The sequence below is a fragment of the Octodon degus genome, unplaced genomic scaffold, assembly GCF_000260255.1.
Source record: "Octodon degus isolate 3935 unplaced genomic scaffold, OctDeg1.0 scaffold00115, whole genome shotgun sequence".
Lineage (NCBI taxonomy): Eukaryota > Metazoa > Chordata > Mammalia > Rodentia > Octodontidae > Octodon > Octodon degus.
The window spans coordinates 5,630,079-5,638,097 of record NW_004524691.1 but is presented as its reverse complement, the minus strand read 5'-3'; the positions used below and the strand labels follow the sequence as shown (position 1 = coordinate 5,638,097).

Sequence of the window (8,019 nt, the reverse complement as noted above, 5' to 3'; positions counted from 1 at the left end):
TTCCTATTCTGTTTCTCTGTAGAATCCTAATAGCAGAATTTTTGTGCCTCAGTTTTCACATCTGTAAAATGCAATAATAAATATCTTATATGAAATTATGAGGATTACATGAATTTATGAGGATTAAATGAGTTTAAACATATAATCCATGGAGAACAATATCTTGCACAAAAGAAAAACCATATACGAGGTGTTCTGTTGTTGTCATTATCATCATTACTACTATATCTTAACTTGATTTTGAATTCAATTCCCAAAATACACACTTAGAAAATCACTTCTTTTTCTGAAATTTATTCTTAAGAGTTATTAAGAAAGATAAACATGCTTGTGGAAGATTATTTTATGTAAAATCACATTAGGAATTGCCTAATTCTATGTAATTGTTTCAAGAGAATAAACTAAAAATTGAACTCAAAGTAACTTTTCCAAAATGAATCCAGCCTAGGCTGACTTAATAGGTGCTGGGCTACCAAACAGTGAAAGTATTCAGCAAATGATTTGCTAACCAGTACCTGAAGATGCGGTACTTGGATACTGAATTGGAAATGTGATTCGAATCATGAAGCCCAATGTCAAGACCAATACTAAGAATCTATAGTGAGCTGGAGAGGCAGACTTGTGGTAGAGGGTGTGACTAAGAGCAATGGGTTTGATTGCTATCGTAATATGCATACACATTTATTTGTGCAAAAATAAATCTGTTTATATCACTCTTAGGCTAGTCATTGTGTATTGGACAATTGCCTTCCATTTATTTCTTAGCTCTCCTCCCTGCTGTATTTACACTTTAGATCTACACTGTACCAGAAGGGATTTTTTGCCTGTCAATTGATCTGTGTCTTGTAGAGGAAAAACTTGTAAATCAAGAGTCAAAATTCACAATAAATTCATAGAAAAATATGAAGGTTCTTCAAACTCACAAATAGCAGGGAAAAGTAGAAATGTTCAAGGGGTTCAAGAACTTTTTAGTAAGACAAATTTTAAATATTTAATATGCCTTGCAAGGTCTTTTTGGAGAGATTAATATTACTAAAATGCAGTTTGTTTGTATTAAACTATTTAAATGCTATGCATTTAATGTAAAATACATTTTCTCACTTCTTCCCTGATGCACAGTCGCACTGGGAATTATGTGATCATGTGTAATTTGTAAAATGCAAATTACATTTAAATATTCATATACCATATTTGCATTTTTAAATCGGAATTTTCAAAAAGGAGAGGGAAAGTATAAGAGGAACAAGATCTAAAATATATTCTACTGAATATACCAAAGAAAAGAAATTAAAATGCATGATAGATAACTTTCTGTATCTATTGGCAAGACAGCCAGAGAAAATTGAACAGATTTAGACTGTGAGGTTCACACCAACGGACAGAAAAAAAAAAAACCTATAAGCCAAATGGAACTTTTTAAGGAAAGGGAGCCTACCCTTTCACTTCATGAATGAAGAAATAGAGGTAGGGAGAGGCCAAGTTACCTGCAAGTTGCTTTAGCAGAAGAAAACAAATGCCACTTAGATTTTATGATAAATGTCCAAACATTGCAAAGTCCTCTGCCCTACATTTCACTTGTCACATCTCCCAGCCCTTTCCGATCACTACTAATTAAGTAGACTTGATAAAATCCAATATCATAAAATTAAAAATCAATAAGCATTAATTGTTTACTAAATAAATGATAATGCCCAGTGCTGGCTGGAATGTCCTGAAATACATTCTTACATCGCTAGCAACAGTTAGACCTGGTATACCATTTTGGAAAGCAGTTTGCCAATTTTCATCAAAAGTTCCCTAACACAGTCATGCCTTTCTTCTCAGTAATTGGAAATAATGTTAATGTTCAATGAAAGAATGAAAGAAAGTTATTTTTTAAAAAGAAAAATATTATTTATTCTCATTTAAATATTATATGGCAATTAAAATGATCATTATGCCAAGATTCTATGGAACTTACAAAACTTAGCAATGTATCTAAAATGTTTTTAAGAATGACTGAACCCACAGTCCAACATAAAAGTCATACACTATCTGCTGTATTAATATTCACATGATTAGGACAATCAAAGCACATCTGCTGGAAAGTCAATGCCTGCATCAAATTTTTCCTCATAAAGAAATTGGCAGTGACCTTAAAGCCAGTGATCACAAAGCTTCACTGTGAGCAACTCCCCACTCAGAGAATTTGTCAAAAACTACCAGAAGGTTCACAAATGCCCTTTTTTTTTGTTAGCATATTTGGTTGTTACAGGGTCTCACTACACCGCTCGGACTCATAGTGATTCTCCTGTTTTCAGTCTCCCAGGCTCTGGGATTACAGGCCTGTACTCTGTGGTCCACTCAGCCCACTGTGGGGGCAGGGCTGGCAGGGCATGTGGTGCCCAGGATTGAACCATGGTCCCTGCACTTGCCTAAGCAGGCTCTTTAGTCCACTGAGCTATCTCGCCAGCCCCTACAGATGCACATTCTTAACTGGACGTTTTTGGTCTCTATGCAACAAAGAAAAGGTTGAGTTATTTTGCTTCCCTTCTTCCTTCTGGGCCTGTCTTCCCCCATGTTCTGTGGTTTCTCATGTTCTTGCCACAACAAACTGACCTGCTTCTGGGGCGACTGTACCTTAGAACTTGTACTTCGAAGTTTTCTAGAACCATGCTTGGATTTTATTGCAAAAGTAAATGTTTACTTAATAAATAAAGTGCTCTGAAATTATAAATTTGTTTTCTTTGAATGAATACTGGAAGAAAGGAACAAACAAAAAATGTGATGGGTTGGGGTTTAAGTTTAGAAAATGGTGCCTCAAAGCACACTTGGACATGCTGAGTGCTTTGAAAGGAGGGGTCTAAAAAGGGCCTCAGAAGCAAAGTCACTCTCAGACCTCATCACATTTTTTCTCCTGAGCTCCTTTCTCCTCCAGGGTAGTTCAGAAAACTAGAATCCCCTTCATTTCAATATGACTTGTGGAAACAAAACTCCTGCAGATCGATCTAAGACGGTGAGTGTGGAACCAGACACCAAACCAACTCCTAATCCCCCACCTGCAGAAGACGAGAAAACAGAATCCAGCCAGGAGGCTGCTAACCAACAACACTATAATAAACATCTGCTTCAGAACAGATGGGCTCTCTGGTTTTTTAAAAATAATAAAAGTAAAACTTGGCAAGCCAACCTTCTACTGATCTCGAAGTTCGATACTGTTGAACACTTTGGGGCTCTATACAACCACATTCAGTTGTCTAGTAATTTAATGCCTGGCTGCAACTACTCACTTTTTAAGGACTGTATTGAATTCATGTGGGAAGATGAGAAAAACAAGCAGCGAGGATGATGGCTAATCACACTGAACAAACAGCAGAGGCGAGGTGATATGGATCGCTTTTGGTAGAAACACTGCTGTGCCTTACTGGAGAATCGTTTGATGACTACAGTGATGATGTGTATGGAACTGTTGTTAATGTTAGAGCTAACGGTGATAAGATAGCAGTATGGACTAGTGAATGTGGAAACAGAGAGGCTGTTCAACATATAGGGAGAGTATACAAGGAAAGGTCAGGGCTTCCTCCAGAGATAGTGATTGGTTACCAGGCCCACGCTGACACAGCTAAGAGCAGCTCCACCACTAAGAATAGGTTTGTTGTTTAAGAAGATGCCTTCTAAGTATTCCCATAGGAGACTACGTGAAGCAATCGGGATTTCGGAGCTGAACCAAAGCCTCTTCAAAAGCAGAGTGGACTGCATTTAAATTTGATTCCATCTAATTGTTGCTAAGATATAAGAGAAGTCTCATTCTCCTTTGTCTTGTACTTCTGTGGGGGGTTTTCCCCCTAGAGTATCCACTGTCCCAATCAAAGTATGACAGTACACATCATCCCCAGAATCCATAAATGTGTTCCTGGTTCACTCTGTAATAGTTTAGTACAATTACCATGATAAACATATTTTAACCATTCACAATATTCAAAAAAGAACGTAGGAGGCCAGGGAGATGGCTCAGTGCAATAAGTGCTTCCTTGGCAAGCGCAAGGGCCTGAGTTCAATCCCTGGTTCTGGAAAAAAAACAGAAAGAAAAAGAGCTTGTATTTCTATAACAGGAAAAAAAAATGTTATGTTCTGATGTATGGAGGAGCACATTTTGCTGGTTTGAAAGAGTATGATGCATAGAGTTTTCTAGCCATTTTCTTTGTCTCTTTTTACAGCATTATCTTTGCTGTACCTTTGCTGGTGGCTGCTAGATTTTAATTTATTTGTTTCCCTACTTTGATAACATTAGTGATCTGATTTCAGGTTTTCATTTGCTTTGCTTTTGTTTTTTCCTCATGTAACATTGGTAAAGGATCCAGGAATATAACACAAGGGTAGAATAAACATTAATTTCAGGCATTCTTTGGTAATTTTTTTGTAACTACGAAGCTTTGCTACAAATTTATGCATTTCATTCAAATCAGTGATCTATGTTTGTATGATTGCCTAAACACAGTTATGAATTATTAAAAAGTAACATCATGATTACGTTCCTAACTAGAAGCAGTATATCTGTTTTTGTACCTTTATGCTGTATTTTAATATTTTGTATTACTTAGGTTATTTTGCTTTGGCTAAAAATGGCTCAAGTAGAAAAAGCAGTCTTATTCATATTAAGACAGTATACAAAACTGTAAATAAAATGTGTAAAGTGAAAAAAAAAAAAAAAAGAAACAAAACTCCTGGTCCCCAAAGGCCAGCCTTAAAAACCTAAAAGATATTGCTCTTAAATTCCCTATCTTTTAGTCTAAAAGCTGGCCAGAAAGAAATTCTTTGACCTTGCTTATCAGATAGTAGATCATAAGAGCCCCATTCCCAGGAGTCACACCCCATACCACCAGGAAGGAATGCTGCACAGATGCCACGAAGAAACTGGACAGAGATGAGGGCGTCTCCCCTCGCAGGCTGCCGCAGGCCAGATACTTTGTGCTCAGCTCCATTTCTACATGGCTGTCTTTTCTTCATTGACTCCAACGATAAAAATGGATGGGTTGCTCTGGTCTTTGGCTTTCCATTGCTAAAGTGTCCTGTGTCACATAAAAAAATTTAAAAATTAAACAAATCTGTTATATTTTTCTCTTTGCCTTGAAAACGAAGTCACCTTTGTGAGGAGTGAGGAAGTTATCGTGCCTTTCATTTTTACAATGGTGTGTTTTTCCTCAAAAACCTCAGAATCCTTGTTGGGTTTTGTTTGTTTGTTTGTTTTTGTTTTTTGCAGAACCTAGGATTGAACTCAGGCTCTTGTGCTTACCAGGGAAGCGCTTATTCTACTGAGTCATCTCCCCGGCCCCGAGTCTTTGTTTATTATTAGAAAAGACCATGATGTCTGCTCTCTGGGTTTTATCCAATCCATGTAGTACATACAGAAAAATTCTTCTCTTCAATGAAAAGTGAGTGGCCTTGGTATCACTACTCGAGATAGTCCAGTAGAAGATAATCTAGACAGTTGGAACATTAGAAATATTATGACAGCAACTGAATGAGAGCTAGAAAATATATAGAAAACCATAAATTTGTAATCATATTTTAAAAGAGTTAAATAAAAACACAATTCTGTTACTAATCATTTTGAGAGAAACAAAGCACCAGGTCTATACTCACAAAATTAGCAAACATAAGAAAAAATTAATATTTGTCCTCCACCTTCTACACAAACTGTATTTTAGATCTGTGAAAGTATTCCAGCTAGCAAATGTAGAAAAATAATAGAATTAGAAAAAACATCTTTTTGAAATACCAGGTGAAACAGTTGATTCAAGCAAACTCCATCAATGGATGAAAGCATTAGATGAAAGATTGTGCTGGTTACTTTCCTCTCACTGCTAAGACACCATACTCAGCACCCGTAATTAAGGAAGGAACAGTTTATGTAGCTCACAGTTTTTTGCAGTTTCAGTCCATACTCGGCTGGCTCCAAGACCAGCACATGGCAGAGGGCAGTAGTTCATGGTGGCAGAAAACAACAAATGGAGGAGGAGCAGACAGGGCAGAGCAGCAGCACAGAGGAAACCTCTTTCCCTCCTTTGTACTGTATGCAAGCTGCCCGCACCCGGGCAGGGGGAGCCTCCACACCCACAGTCCCAGTTTTGGACCATGACTCAATCATAAACTCAAAGGCCCTCCTCAAAGCCTGACTGCATGAGGCTGTGGGGCATCTAGGCACAAAACACAAACAAGATTGAAAGAGAAGGAACAACCAACCAATAATCAGCCTGGGCTAGAGGGACATCTTCTTGTGATGTGCCACTGGATATTATATAATGAGGAAGACACCACAAAACCTGAACCTGAAGCCAGCCATATTGTTTGTTTGTTTGTTTGTTTGTTTGTTTTAATGTATTATTTTATTTATGGAAGCAAATCTTTTGGGGAAAGATTAATAACAAGAAACATTTTTCAGATTTCTTAAGATCATTAAAGTTCTTTCCACTTTACATGTCTTTACATTAAAAAATGTAATGTTTGTTTATTTATTTAGAAACAAAGTGTTGCTATGTATTTCAGGCTGGCCTTGAACTCACTGTGATCCTCCTGCTATGGATTACCCACTACTATTATGGACTACTGGACTATACTGGATTATTTTGCTGAATTCACACATCTACATTATTTAAATGGCAATGGAATGCCTATCTCTGACAAAACTAAACAAAAAAATGAATATAAATGAAGGACCATTTTGTATCCATATATACAAAATAGTTGGGATAGATATACAGCTACTTTCTCTTAATTCAATGAGAAAAAAGATTTGTACTAACAGTGTTTGGACACGATATTATGTCTGCATCTTGTACTATGAATAGCTACTACAAAGAAAACAATATACAATGTATTAATTATTGTATCTGTCCTACTAACATGTTTTGAAACTGTCTCATTGATAATTCTTTCTCAACAAAATTAATAAATGAAAATAAAAAATAAAATCTATATATTAACCTGGGTGTGGTGGCATAGGCTTATAATCAAAGCCAGCCATATTTTTCCCATAATTTTATTGATAAACAGATAGCAATGAGACAATTTCAAATCAAATTGGTAGGACAGTTTCAATATTTACCACACTGTATACATTCTTCTTAGTGGTTAATTGCTGTACAAGATGCAGACTTGATATCCTATTTACAAACACCATTACAACAAATCATTCTATTCATTAAGAAAATGTAACTATATATCTATCCTAACCACTTTGAATACACAGATACAAAATGGACGTTCATCTGTATCCCCTTTTTTTGTTAAGTTCCATTATTTGAATATTATAGGTGTGTAAACTCAGCAAAATATTCTAAAAGACTCCAGTATCCTATAATAGTATTAGGTCTTCCGCTTAACTGGCAGTGTCAGAAATTGTTGACCTGAGTCCCCCACAGCTCAACATAAAAGCATGGCTTTATTTCATATATTTCGTTTCTATACTTTTCTGCTGGATGGTTAAGACCAAGGTAAAGCAGGACCTGTGCAACAAGAGTTGTAGCTTTTTGGTCTGAGAAGGTCAGTGAAATCCCCTCAGGATTTATCCTGAGATCCTGTACCTCAGATTGTAGAACCTTTGTCAGTGTCAGCCATGTGGATGAGTCATGGCCATTGCTTGGCCAATGTGCTCTCTGTGAAAGACTGAGAGAATGTTTTCTCTCCATGTGACTCTCCCCAGGCACACTCTACATCATCAATCACTTTCCTCTTTGGTCCCATAATCTCCTTGATCAGAAAATTTGGGACACTACCGAGTTACATGACGTTAGTGTACAAGTTCTCATATGTCCTGGGTCTAAATTGACCTTAGAGGGCTAGAGTCAAAATGTTGGTTTTCCTTGTAGTTCTCCTTTTTCTCTAATTTTGGTCTGCAAATTTAGGTTGTTAACCATCCAGAAGACAAGCTTCTTGTTATTATCGAACAACTTAGGCTGTTAAGCTTAACCTCACTATCTGTCTGCATATCAAACATCTTAGGCATAATATGGAACAGGTATTTTTCATCGAGTATTGATA

General features: G+C 36.7%; 1 pseudogene; it reads left to right on the top strand.

Moving 5' to 3' along the window:
* Positions 1-2,953: 2,953 nt before the first annotated feature.
* LOC101591306 lies at positions 2,954-3,642 on the top strand (annotated as a pseudogene).
* Positions 3,643-8,019: the final 4,377 nt, after the last annotated feature.